Here is a 14783-nt window from a genome sequence, read left to right on the forward strand (position 1 = left end):
GGAGAGCACTTGATGGAGAAGAACATGGTGTTCACCATGGCAGGGGATGAGATAATGAAAGAATGAGATTTGAGAAATAGTTTACAGTTATATTGAAAGTAGAGACAACGAAAGGAGAGGATTTGGATGATTTCTGGCGTGGGACACTGGATAAATAGGACATGTTTGTTTTTGTTAGTTCTTGAGTTTGAATTCAGAGCTTCCTGCTTGCTAGAAAGCATTCCACTATTTTAGCCATGACTTCAGCTTCCTTTTTTGCATTTTTTTTACATTGATTATTTTTTAGTTTAGGACTTACTTCCTGCCCTAGGTGTGTGCCTGGACTATGAGCTGCCTATCGCACCATTACTAAGTGACAGCCATGTACCACTGAGTTCAACCTAAATGTTGGAAGACATAGGCAATTGGAGCTTACTTTGAGGGGGGGAAGGAGCGAGCGAGCGAGAGAGAGAGAGAGAGAGAGAGAGAGAGAGAATAAACAGGGACAGAGAGGGAAAGAGAAAGGAGGTGTGCATTTTCTTTGTGTAAGATAGTGTTCTGAGAAGCATTTACAACTATGCAATTGAAGTCTTATGAAGTAGGAAATTGATGAAAAAAAACCTTGTGAAGTACTGAATTGATGAGCAAGATGGTCCTGAAGAGGTCACAATTTAGGACTTCTAGTTAATATATTGTGTGTTAGTGCAGAGGGAAGCATTTTCAGCTGAATTAGTAGAATATCACTGAAGGTGATTACTCAGTCTTTTTGCTCTTGGAGAATTATTGAGACTAATGAAAGTTTATAAATTTATCATACCTTGGTGGTAGGGAGGAGAATATACATAAGGCTGATAAAAAAAAGTGACTAGAGAAAAGGGGTCCAATTTTCTTTTATAATCACCTTAACATCCTTATTTTACAGTCAAGATTAGTTCCCAAAATCTTGCCAGAGTTATTTTAGTTGTATTCTTAATTGGCATTCATTCTGGCTTTTACTAATATTCCCTATAGAGCAAGATATTTATGTTGAATGTTTCCAATACAGTACTTGAAATGGCTTTGGCATGTCAGTTTATAAAAAGGCTCCCACAGGAAATGGAAAATATTTTTACATGGAAATTTACCACAGAGTGTGGAGACATTCGAGACACAGACATTGTGCCAACAACCACTGAATGCATTTCTTCTGTTTTCACCAGGCTAATGTCAAAGGACCATTTGTTTTCTGCAGCTATGCTGAGTAGATGTTTTGAGTAGCATCTACCAAGTTACCAGGTAAACAAAGAAACAGGAGGAAGGAGTGGAAGAAGCAAGTAGATAAGAGCATTGCTTGTCACAGACGAACTGAATTTTCCTTGCTAGGTCTGAAAGCTTAAGTGTACTTAATATTTAGGGAGCCTTACTTCTTTCATGTAAAATACACATAGAAATAAGAACACTCTTTTTAAATGATTGTTGCAAGGGTTAGAAACATAAGGGTTTATGTTCAGTTCATAGCACTATGCATGATGGATGTTCAGATACATATTCAGATATTCTACCATGTTGTTTCTGGTGTTAATAAAGGTCTGATCAGTCCCTAATTGCCACCAACATCATATTGGCTGTTTTTAGCAGAATCTGACTGACTGGGAAAAATGTATATATAAAGTGTCTTATCAGCTATAAAACCTTCTCCAGGTGCTGGGTGATTGTTATTATTACTCCCATCAATCACTATAGAGTAGATGATGGACAAGGTTGAGATCATTATTATACAAATACAAGCAAAACAAAATAACTCAGCAAGAGGGACAAGGCAACAAACAGTACAAGAAATGTATCCAATGCCCAACGTATGATACTGTAACCTCTCTGTACGTCAGTTTGATAATAAAAATTTGAGAAAAAAAAATAACTCAGCAAATAAAAATAGCACACAACCAATCTGTTATGTGTAACTAGCTCTTGGTGTTGTTCTTTCAATATTGAGGAGTGTTTACATCATTTCTCAAAGGCTAATCTAAAGAACGAATGAAAAATACACACATGGATTACGCAGGATTATTGTAGTAGGCAAAAAGAAACAAAAGTCTAAAACTTATTTTAGAAGAAAAGAGGGTTTTGAAAAGATCTTGGCTATATTCCAAAACCTTTGATAATGCTGGAGAATTTAGCTCAGAGAATGAGCAGTTTTAATGAGGGGTAGAGGTGTCCACAACCCAGACTATATTATGTCACAGGATCCAGGATTAAGGAGGTTAATGAACAGTTGAGACACTCAGCTTTTAGACTCCTGGCCCCAAACCCTTGACAGTGGATGTTGTAAATCTCACCACTGATGTATTTTCTGCTTTGTTGAACCATTAGTTCTGGCATAAAAGTCCTGGTGAAGTAGTAGTTTTGGAAAGTTGCGGTTTTCTATGAATTACTACAATGAAGGTCCATGCAGAGTTGCTCATATCTGTAATCCCAGCTACTTGGGAGATGAAGACAGGAGGAGGATCACAGCTTGAGGTAAGCTTGAAGTAGAGAACAAGCTGGGTGTGCTATTTCATGTCTATCATTCTAGTTATTAAGGAAGCATAGTATTGTCTGAGGGGATCCCCAAGCAAAAGCCACAGCCTATCTAAAAAGTAACTAATGCAAAAGGCAAGTGGGATGGCTCAAGTGGTAGAGTACTTTTGGAGAGCAAATGTGAAGCCCTCAGTTCAAACCTCACTACTGTGCCCCCCATAATCTTCACCGCCCCCCCAGCAACGATGAGAAGGAACTAAGCCATTTACTCCTAAAATACAGTATCTGGAGAGAAAGACATATTGAATTTAAAAGAAGACAAAAACCTAGGTGCTCATTCTCTGCTCCTTCTAGCATGATTAAGACATAGATTGGCATCTATCAGCTTGCCTCAGTTTCCCCTCTTTTAGATACCTTCCCCTTTTCACTCAAATAGGTACCAGGATGTCCCCCATTTTGTAAATCTTCCCCTAAGTTACAGGCACAAAAGAATTCCTGTGGAAGGAAGACTCCCACAGCAATCCGTCCACTCAGCCCATCCTATGTATGAGCCACTGCTCACACACAGAATGGCTAGCTCCTAAGAGCCATCACTGCTTAACTGTTCTTTTAAGCTGTCTCTATCTCTTTGACATCAGCAATCTGTCTGTGTTCTAAGCTCTTGAAGGACAGCCAGTCCCTGGCTTGCTCTTTAGCCTTACCTTCTTTAGTAACATGAAGACTTGGAAAGATCCAGAGAGAAAGAAGGGGACTGGCCCTGATAGGGTGCAAAAGATGACTTGTGAACACATTTTGTGATTTCTTGTTGATTGATTTTCTTTAAGTAACAAAGACAAGTGAAATAAACAAGAAGATAGAAAATATAGAGGACAGATGAAGATACAAATATCCTGAATGTAAAAGATCGGGGTAGAAGAAAAAGAAGTGGTTTCAAATAAATTCAAATGTGATATAAAATGAAGCACAAAGGTTATTAAATAATCACATTACAAATTAACCTTTGTTATATCTAAATATATCAATATACTTGAGGAAGGCAAGTTAATAAATAATAACATAAATATATGAAAATTTATGTGTATATATAACACATATAAGTTAATATTAACTAGTGAGTTCACAAAGTAACTATATCTGCTGAAGTATAACAGCATACAACAGCTAAATATAGAAATATAGTTAGAATTAATTAGCTATATTCTGGAATATCTAAATCATTTAAAGCGTATCTTATATGAATTCACTTCTATTCATTTATTTACTTGTGAATGTTCATATTTGTCAGATTAAATATTGGACTATGCTTTGCTTCTATTTTTGGCAATTATAAGCAATGTGATATGAGTCTTTGGTGCACAAATTTTGGTACCCACATGCTTCCAGTTTGTTGGTGTGTATGCCTAGGAATTAAATTGTTGATGGACAGGGTTTCTAGGCCTTTACTTTTATTAAGCAATGCCACACTGTTCTCCAAGGCCACTGTGCGAGTTATCTGTACGGGGCACAAGGCTTCCTTTGCCTCATGTGCCATGTTTGAATTGTTGCCTGCATGCTGTATATTACTTTTATCATCACATTTAACTGATTGTTTCAATGAGTGGTGAAACTGAGCCTCAGTTGATTGGGCATCCGAATGTCCTTTCATGGAACTGGAGATATGGCTCAAGTGGTAGACCAGCCTTGAGCAAAGAGATAAAGGTCCTGAGTTCAAATCCCAGTACTAACACATGAAAAAATAGAATGTCTTCTAAACTGTTGGTCCAAATATTTTGCTGGGTTTTTCCCACTGGTATACTAATGAAAATTGCCAGTGACTGATTGACTTGTTTTGCTCTGATTTATAGCCATTGATACACAGAAGATAAACATTCTTAATTGTTCTCTGTGGTGGTCTGTTTGAAAGGCCAAATTTTCTGGTGGTTTTGGAGGCCACATTTTTCCTCTTCCTGAAGGTGGACAGAATGACTTGTGACTACAACGTTGCCCAACCAACACTGTTTGCACAACCTGATCCTTTCCTTTGATTTATTGTTGTACTCCCCATGGGTGTGAAGGTTGCAATTTTACTTTTGGTGCAGGAGGCAGGTTTCAATGTCTCTGGAACAGGATGTCTAGAAGTTACATCTAGCCTGGAGTTGTTTGGTAGTTGGTAACCTGGAAACCTAATTGCAACAAGCCAGCCAAAGAGCTACCCTTCTGAGTGCTGGTAAGGAAAGTACTATCAGGAGAGATCAGCCAGAAACAGGCTAGACAGCCCTTGCAAACAAAGCTGGCTTTTAGTTATGGTTATTGCTGACTGGGGTACCACAGTTGTGAAGCAAATTTAGTTGATTAAATAATAAAATAATTCCCTGGTCCCTGGTCACGAGTTCACCAGAGTTCATAGATGACTAGAATTCATGCTGGAGGAATGATCATTCTTTTTTCTTTTGAAGGGAAAGTGGCTGCTATTTTGTTTATTTACTTGTTCGTTTCTCTGTATCTAAGAAAGCAAAAGAGACTTTCTTCAATGTGTTTTCACTCCCCCCCCCCCACGTTGTTCATATTTTGTAAGCACTATATTTACATAGAAAGAAAGTTGAACAAGCACAACCTGCCACTCCACCACCACCCCACTATTTATTCCGGTCTTCATTTTGGCTTTATAGAAATAAGTGTTGATAGAACAGAATTGAGTACAGGAAGGATGTGTTGCATGGGACTGATTTTGTGTTCTCTCATGGGAACCCTTGATCATTATAGAATATATATAGAATAATATAAGAATATATATAATATAGAATGATATGTATAGAATAGAATAAGGGCCATTCGCTATGGAATTTAGGAATGTTCATGTTAAGAGGTAGGTTGGTCTCAGTTTTGAGGAAGACAAATCCTTCTTCAGTTTCCCACTGTGTTTTGAAACTGGATGGCCCACGTGAAGATGTTGAGTTTGTTTGTCTGAACCGTTCTGTTATTTATCTGTACTGCGTCCCTAGTTTGGTTATTGCTTTTCTTCCTTTCACAATGTTGGGACTGCAGAGTGAAAGCAAGGAGTGGAAGCAGAAATACAGTGTTACCTCTGGTCAGCTGACCTTTTTAATAAATCTCAGGTGAAAAAAGGTAACTGATCTTGTTTTCTTCATGCAGATACTATGCTTAGGAAAACAAACAAGGCTTTCTGTAATTCTATCTTTTGTGCAAAGGGAATAAAGGCCCTCATTTTCTTCTGTCGTGTTAGCTGTGGTTTTATGTAAATCTCTGTGTACTGCATGTCTATATTAAATTTGGGAGGCTAAGCTTATTCACCTGAATTCTTGCTCCAAACCATCATTTATGAGCTTACATCAGTAGGCAAGGCCGATATATTTTTACTTGAATAATTCATTAAAGTGTTGCTTATTGAGAGATGATATGGCATAGTGGAAAGGGTGTGAATTTTGGGGCCACATAGGTCTGAGATTAAAAAAAAATCCTGATTCTAAGACCTCAAGTATAATTTCCTGGCTGGAATTGGATTTAAAAAGCAGTATCTCTAATTACCCAGAAATATTGATTACCTACAATGATAAGTCATGCTATTGGGAAAAATGACAAATATATGGTCCTTACTTTCCAAGATCTTGTTGTCCGGCAAAAAAAAGGGACAGATATACATAGCAATAATAGTAGTAAAATGTTGTATGTGTACCACAGAGTCCAAGGTCAATGTTAAGTGCCCTTAGGTGAATCCAACAAATGTAGCATGGCATATGAGGGCCAGGGAAAGAATAGTTCTGTGAGAGACTACAGGCTGAAAGCCAGTAGTTCAATAGACATTGAGGGTGGGTTAAGAAGGCCATGAGCAAGTACAGAAAGGCAGAACATTTTATGACCATGTTGCTTATGATTTGGGTCAGTATGTCACAGGGATACCATGGGGCTAGAATTACAGCTCATACATGCCAGAAATGAGCTTTGCTATATCATGCCCTCAAAAGCAAAGATTCTCAGCTCTTAGAACATTCACCCTCCCCCATTGCCCACAGATAGGCAGATACAAGATGTGATATCAACTTGTTGAGTTTTAGAAGAGTTTCCTATTTAAGATGCCCAAAGTGCAAGAATGTTCTTTACAGGAATCTAAACCAAAGGGTTTAGTCCTCACAACAGGAGAATCTACTTGGAAAATCTCAGCTGTTGGCAACTTTGTGCCAGTGTCAGGGGACTGAGAAACTCTGTGACCTGAGCAAGAGAGCTTGCTAAGTTTCTGGGTATAGGAAGAAAGTATTACCCCTTTGGGTCTGGAGAAAATATGTATCAGGTATCTTTTGACATATAAACTCTTGCTAATTTTCAAGGAGTTAAAATGTCACTCGGAAATAATCTATAGTTTCCTACACAGAAGAAAGACTATTAATCTAGGTCCCAGTTGGTGCTTTTGTTTGCAAGGTGGTACTTTCCTACTTGGATCACCCCACCAACCCTTTTTTGAGTTGTTTATTTGAACAGTATCTTGCTCTATGCATGAGCTGGTCTGGACAGTGATCCTGCTTCTTCACCTAGTTGGGGGTGGCAAATATACCCTACCACACTCAGCTAATGTTTATATCCAGGTTAGCTTCCAGCCGTAATCCTTCAGATCTCTGCCTTCTAAATAGCTAGGCTTATAGGCTTGAGCTACTATGCCCAACCCTAGATCTCATTTTATTGTGTTTGCTGTCTTTATCATCTGTTGGAGACTAACAATTACTGGGTATATAAACATGCATCGAACTAAAAGTATGTCCAACAAGCACTAACCAATGCAAGGGCAAGACAAGCATATTTATGAGGATTCTATAAAGTTATTTTGTTTTAAGACTGTTAATTTTTGTCAAGCAGTAACACTATATATATGTTTAGCCTACCTATGTATCCCTGGCTGGCCTGGAATTGATTATCTTCCTGCTTAGCCTCCCGAGTGCTGGGGTTACAGATGGGTAGTCCTCATATCTTCATGAGTGAATAACAGTAAGACAGTGACTAAAAGTAATTTCTGCAGTGAAAACCATTGTGTATGTGAACACGTGCTACTAGTTGGTAAAGAACTTGAAGATATTGGATGTAGTTAGTTTCAAGGAAGTCAGATTAAGAGAGTCAGTAGGAATTAAAGCAAAATGCTTACATAACTTAGAATGATCTCGGTGATTATGGTCGAAAGTCCTGGGCTGGGTTGCTGTACAGCCTGAGTTCCTTCTGTTGTGGGGTGGATTGGAGAACAAAACCTGGCCTAACTGAAGTTCCCATTTAATTCAGTTCCATTCCATGGATCAAACACATACTGTCTAGTTCATTGCAAGCTCTGACAGTTCAGGAACCCTTGCAGGGTTTATGGCAGTACCTAGATCTCCGACAATGTTTTGCCATTGTTGCCTGCAATGTGCTAGGAACTAGCCATGATGAAATAGAGACTATGAAAAAAAACACAGTGCCTGGGATCCCAGAGTGAGCTGTGTGTTTGGGAGACAGTAAATAGTAAACACTATAGCCAGACTACACAGTATTGTAGGAGTTGATTGAAATGTTATGGATGACATGAAAATTCTTTCTGTGTTTCTGGTATTAATTGATACAAATGATCACTTCTTTTTCCTATCAGCTAGATACACTAGCAAAGAAATCAATCAATCAATCTGTCTGTCTGCACACACACACATATATATATATATATATGAATATGTATATAATTTATATATAAGATATGTTATTAGCCAGGTTGTTTAAACTATAAATCTATAGTAAAGTTTTAATGTGGACTGGTTTTCTACTATGGTGGAAGCTAGGAAGGGTGTCTTCTTGTGGGTTGGTATGTTCTCAAAAATGAACAGTCATTTTAATATAGCTTGAATCACACAAAAAGGGATTGGTAAATATGCTGGGAAAATGAAAAGGGCTTTGGTAATCTATATTCTTTCTCTTCTCCATTTAAGAAGGCTGCAGGAAAACTGAGTAAACCTAGGGCACATTCACTTTCTGTTCCCTCAGATCCCAGAACAGAAAGAAATTCTGCTCTCTGGAAACAGACCTCCCTTCTCCACTCCTCCCTACCCCTCCTCTCCCTTCCCCTCCTCTCCCTTCCCCTCCTCTCCCCCTCCCCTCCACTCCTCTCTCCTCCCTTCTCTTCTCCTCCCTTCCCTTCCTCTCCCCTTCTCTCCCCTCCCCCCTCCCCTTCCCTTCAATCTCTCCCTCTATCATAACACATATTAACAAGCAAGACACACAACTCATAACTGTTGCTTTCTTAGAGTTCTACATGGACCAAATATGAATTTTACTTTTGTGTGTTTTATGTACAAAAATTTTAACTACATTTTCTGTTCTCAGGTGAAGGTATTTCAGTTAGGTAGGTGCCATCCACAGATCATTTTGAACAATTACTTTTCAAGGGTTCCTTACTGTTAGGGGAAAAAATAATCTCACTGACCCTTGAACATTCTTCTTTGTCTACATTATGTGCCTTAACCTCCTAGACGTGTAGTTTTGATGTAGAGGTGAGGGTTTCTCCCTTTCTTTCTTTCTTTCTTTCTTTCTTTCTTTCTTTCTTTCTTTCTTTCTTTCTTTCTTTCTTTCTTTCTCTCTCTCCCCCTCTCCCTCCTGCTCCTTCCTTTTCTCTCTCTCTTTCTCTCCCTCTCTCTCCCTCTCTCTCTTTCTCTCCCTCCCTCCCTCCCTCCCTCCCTCTCTCTCTCTCTCTCTCTCTCTCTCTCTCTCTCTTTGACCTAGTTCTATCCTTAGGGAATGCAAATATTTTCCTAATTAAACCAGGTTCACTGGCTAACAACATGCCATTGTTTCTTATTGTTCTGAGCTAATATGTTTGGTATGTGAAAGAGGACCCCCTGCTTCGGACTATTAGTAACAAAAGCCATGACTGGTCTTTAGGAGTTGCTCATACTTTTCTCCTTTAGTACTGCAGGGCAAATAGTTTATTTAGTGTAAATTTAGTTGAGCTTTTGTTTTGCTTTCTTTCTTTTTTCTTTCAACTTGTCTCTTGGACTAACAAAGTAAAAAAAGGTCAAGTTTCTTTGAAATGAAGCCAAAGCTCAAATGTAATCATAGGACAGAAGTTGAGAGGTTTCCTTTAGATTTGTCTTGTGGGAAGTTCAGATTTGTGCTGGATAATTTTGAGAAGACAGGAGGAGAAAACCCTTTTACATAGTAAGCATTTATATGAAAGAGTATTGAGTATTACATTCATTTATCTTTTGATTTTGAAATTATGTTAGAAAAAAGTATGTCAAATGGTATCATTTACCTTTTTCTGTTAACACATTTTATAACCACAGTGCAGTTATTTTATTTTCTGGTAGTGCTAGGGTTTGAACTCAGGGCCTTGAGCTTGCCAGGAAGCTGATCAATCACTTGAGCCGCACATACAGCCCTTTTTACTTGTTATTTTTTAGATAGGCCCTGGCATTTATACCTGAGCTGCAATCTTTCCATTTGTTCTTCCTGAATAGCTAGAATGATAGACATGTACCAGTGTGCCTAGCTTCTTATTGGTTGAGATGCGGTCTTAGAACTTTTTGCCGGGCCGGCCTGAAATTGTTATATTCTCTATTTCCTCCAAGTAGCTAGATTATAGGCATGATCTACAGTGCCTGGCTCATTGTGCAATTATTAAAACTATGAAATTAAAATGGATACAAATTTTTGAGCTAAAGACCTTATAAGAATTTTACCAGTTTTCCCATTAATGCCTTTTTGCTGGCCTAGGATCTCACATTTCATTTACTTCTCAGTCTCCTTAGTTTCTATCAATAGGTACCTATTTATCAGTCTTTTATAACCTTGATAATTTTGAAGGTCAACTGTTTTGTAGAACATCCTTCAATTTAGGTTATCAGTACAGAGACGTCTATGTAGGTTTTTATGAAAGAAAATTATTGGCATTTTGATGTTTGAGGGAACTGGTAAGCTCTGATTGGGGCATATCAGAGAGTCTTAATATCCTAGCTGAAAGTTCTGTGAATAAGTGCTGTGTATTGTCTTAAAGATAAAGCAGGCGGCTCACTTCACTTAGTATTGTTTTTTCCCAAGTCTTTCCATTTCCTTACAAGTGGGGCAATATCATCCTTTCTGATAGAAGCATAGAATTCCATTGTGTATATATACCACAATTTCTTGATCCATTCATCTACTGAGTGGAATCTGGTTGGTTTCATAGTGGGGTTTCTGGGTCATAGGGGAAATCATACTAAGTGAAGTGAGCCAGACCCAAAGAAACACAGTCTCCATGGTTTCCCTGATTGGTAATAATTAGTAAATGCCTAGGACAGCCCTAATAGATGATCACAATAGCTCAATAGCTATGTACATATGACCACATAAGATGATACTAAGTGAAATAAACTCAAAGTTATGGAAATATCTGGTTTATCAGTGTTGTTGTTATTTTCAATGTACTATGTGAAATTATGCCTTTTTCTTTTGTTTTTCTTCCCTATGGTTTAGCCCCTGTTGTCACTGTATTTGATTTTGGTACTCTGGGTATTGTATATACATTTATCTGAACTAAGGAAGGGAAGGGGAACATCAAAATGGTGAGACAAAGGGTAAAAGTGAACCAATGCAACAGCAATACTTACAAGACAACATGCTGTAAATCAACTGTACAACTGGGGGAGGGAATTGGAGAGGAGAAAGTGGGAGAAAAATGAGGGAGGAGGTGACAAATTTGACAAGAAATGTACTCACTACCATACATATGTAACTCTAACCCCCTCTGCACATCACATTGACAATAAAAATTAAAAAAAAAACAACACATAAAGCAGGCGGTTTTGTTTTATTGGCTTTCAGGAAAGTTTTTGGGACAATCATTTGTGTGACCTGAGCATTTTCTCCCCATTGCTTCTTGGTTCTAGTTTTTGATGGGTATGACCAAGATATATTTTATTTCTATGTTCATTTTTCATATGGTATATGTTCTGGTTCTCCTCCATATTGGTTGATTTTAATTATTTGCCACAAACCTAAAAGACCTAAATTGTACAAAAAGGTAAGTATCACTCCTCTCCATTGCTAGTTAGTTGCTTTCCATGCATTCCTTTGTTAAAGGACAAAATTACAATGCATTTAATGATAGATTGAATTGGTTTTATTTGTGAGCCATGAATTGGGGTTGCTTCCATTCTACAGTATAGAATGAGATAGACCTCTCATTGAGCAATGGCAGGACAGGAGTTTTAGTAAACTGGGATTGAGGAAACAGAATAATAGGGGACAAAACTAACATTAGATTACTTGAGATTATTATTGTTATTGGTGTGTGTGTGTGTGTGTGTGTGTGTGTGTGTGTGTGTGTGTGTGTGTGTGTGTGTATGTTGATCATGGAGCTTGAACTCAGGGCCTGAACACTGTCCCTGAGCTTTTATGCTCACAGCTAGTACTCTATCACTTCAACCACAGCTCTACTTCTGGCTTTTTGATGATTCATTGGAGATAAGAGTCTCCTGGACTTTCTTGTCTGGACTGGCTTTAAACTTTGATCCTCAGCTTCCTGAATAGCTAGGATTATGGGCATGAGCCACTGGCAGTAGGTTTAGGTTATTGTTTTAAGGGTTACAATGGAGGAATGTACCTTATTATGCAAATAAAGTTAAACTGCATTCTCTTGTGTTTAGAAAAATTTGCTCTGAGGAATTTTAGTTTTATTACATAGCATTTAGCAGGAGTGATTTCACTTTTGGCTTGCTCTGGTCTGTTTTATGGGCACAGAGGATGAGCTCAGCTTAAAATCAACTCTGGTTGTTTAACAACTTCTACTTGGCTTCTATCCAGTCTTAGTAGAACACCATTCTCTTCAGTTTTTTGGTTAGTCCTTCCTCTTCTGTCTTCTTATACATATGAGCAGATATGTATATATGTATTTTTAAATATTCTCTTCTATCTGGAGAGTGGTACATTATAGATATCCTTGAAGGCTGTGCCTGTTTTTCACTTAACAACATGTGCTGGGAATCTCTATTGCTTAGGGGTAAAGATCTTTCTCAGCCTGTCTTGCCACATCAAGCCCTTCCTTGTATTGACATACCATTCTTTATGCAGCCTGTGTGTGGGCATTCACGTTGTTTCTAATATATCATGTACAAATAAACATAGGTTGCAAGTGTTTTTGTATTGTTGGAGGTGTAGATTCACTATGGAGTTCAAGGCATGGGTTTGCTGGGCCTAAAGATAAGAGACTGTGGAATGTTGTTAGATATTGTCAGGTTCTTCTGGGAAGCTCCAGGCTAGTTGGTATTCCTCTCAGTTTCTACACTGCATGGGAGTGCTGGTCTTTATTGCCTAAAGCAAAATATATAGTCACACTATTATTTTTTTCTTTTTACCATCTGTTAGGTTGGAAAATGGCTTCTTGACATAGGTTTTTATTGTTGTTGTTGTTGGCTGTGGGGCTTGAACTTAGGGCCTGGGCCCTGATCCTAAGTTCTTTTTGCTCAAGTCTAGTGCTCTACTACTTTGAGCCGCAGTGGTACTTTTGGTTTTTGAGTGGTTAATTGGAGATAAGAGCCGCAGGGAGACTTTTTCTCCCTGGGCTGGCTTCCAACTACAATCCTCAGATCTCAGCCTCCTAGGTTGGTATAGTTTTAATTTGTATTTCTCTTATGATAAGGTTTGAGCATTTTTCATATGTTCAAGGATCATTTCTAGTTTTTTTTTTCTTAGAAAAGTGAATTGCTTGTTCATGCGTTCATTCCTAACTTTTCTGTGAGACTTTTGGTTCATTATCTCTTAATGTCTAAGATTTCTTTATATGTTATAGTATCATCCCTTGACTGGTTTATGGTACAATATTTTCTGGTTTGTTAGTTGTTTGACTTTGTTTATGCTGTTGTTTTTTTGTTATGATTTTTAAAAATGATTTTAAAAATGATTTTTAACACTTTGTTCAGTTAAATTTATTATACTTAATGATATGAATCCTTGATATTGAACATAAACTATGCAATGTACAATGGATCTTATTGCAGTTATAGGCATCATATTTGTTTATTTGTGAACAGTATATAATATTGTAACCCAGTTTAGGGAGTTTTCCTAGGTATTCAGGCCTCTTTAAAAATACCAATGCTTATAAATTCAAATTTAGTAAATATCATATTTTCCTTTGAAATGCATGGTTATAGACCCATGAAATGATTCATAAATACTTAGTTGACCTAGTTAACGTTTATTCCCTCTGTCTCTCTCTCTTTATCTCAGTTTCTTATATTTTTTGTTTTAACAAGCAGGAGAGGATGCCTATATAATATCTCATTTGGGGATACATAATGATGTTTTATTGCAAGCAATGAAGATTTCTGCTGCCTTGGTAATTGTTTGGTACTCAAGATTAGCAAAGTCATATTTTAATAACTTTAGCTTTAAAAGCTTTTATTTTTGTTCAAGATAGCTTGCATTTTGGTTACACTTCAATATTTTTGAGAATGTGAGAACTTGAAGGAAATTTAAAGATGATCAAAATATGGCGCCAACATCTAACAACTGGTCCTCAGAGCCATGCAGATTGGTGAAGTGACTTGCCTTAGGAAATGCAGTGAGAAGTGAAGTGTAGGCCCAGTCCTGGACTCATTATGTGTATGATGTTTATTCCTCTGTTACTTAGGGACCCCAGGTACAACAGCATGCTGATCCGCTCACTTCTCCTTAGTATGGAGCTAAGGGATTGTGGGTAAAAAAATCCAACAAAACCTAAAACCTAACATTGACTAAAAACAGAGTGGCTTCCTTTCCGATGTGTGTGCTGCTGGGTTAATGCAGGCCTGCGTGTAGCTTATGTATAGTTGACACATTTATCAGTAGCAATCCCCAGGCTAAAGCACTTTTTCCAGGCAGGTGGAAACCCAGCTACAGGGGCTATTCCTGCACACACACCGGCTTGGTTGCTTTCATCTTGTGTTGTTATGCACTCTCTGTATTCTTTATGAAAATTTTTCATTCCATCGCCCAGATTGGTTTTTCTAAACAAAACCCATTTGGGACAACCAAACAAAACAGAAAATGACAATGGTGGATTAGTATGAATGGTGTAGTAAGTTAAGAAGGAAGACAAAAGGAAACTCAGCAGTCCAAAAATATTCCCGCCCCCCCTCCCCCTGCCCCCGAATGCTTGGTTAGTAGCAGTTCCCGGAACTTCTGAGAATTCTCTTGGGTTAATTGGTTATTTTTTAACTTTATGGGGGTTGTATAATTTTCTTCAACCTAGCATCAGGGACGCCCATACAGACTTACTCATGAATACCTTAACAAGCATTCAAGTACTGTTTGGTTTTTCCTTTAAGATAAAGTGAACATTGCACATA

At 37.9% G+C, this 14783-nt stretch overlaps 1 protein-coding gene across 3 annotated transcripts in view; it reads left to right on the forward strand.

The window, feature by feature from the left end:
- The window catches only part of Dcdc2 (doublecortin domain containing 2), a 133519-nt gene that overhangs the window by 17390 nt on the left and 101346 nt on the right, over positions 1-14783 (forward strand). The gene's annotated exons all lie outside the window — the stretch shown is intronic.

This window comes from Perognathus longimembris, chromosome 6 (assembly GCF_023159225.1).
Source record: "Perognathus longimembris pacificus isolate PPM17 chromosome 6, ASM2315922v1, whole genome shotgun sequence".
Taxonomy (NCBI): Eukaryota; Metazoa; Chordata; class Mammalia; order Rodentia; family Heteromyidae; genus Perognathus; species Perognathus longimembris.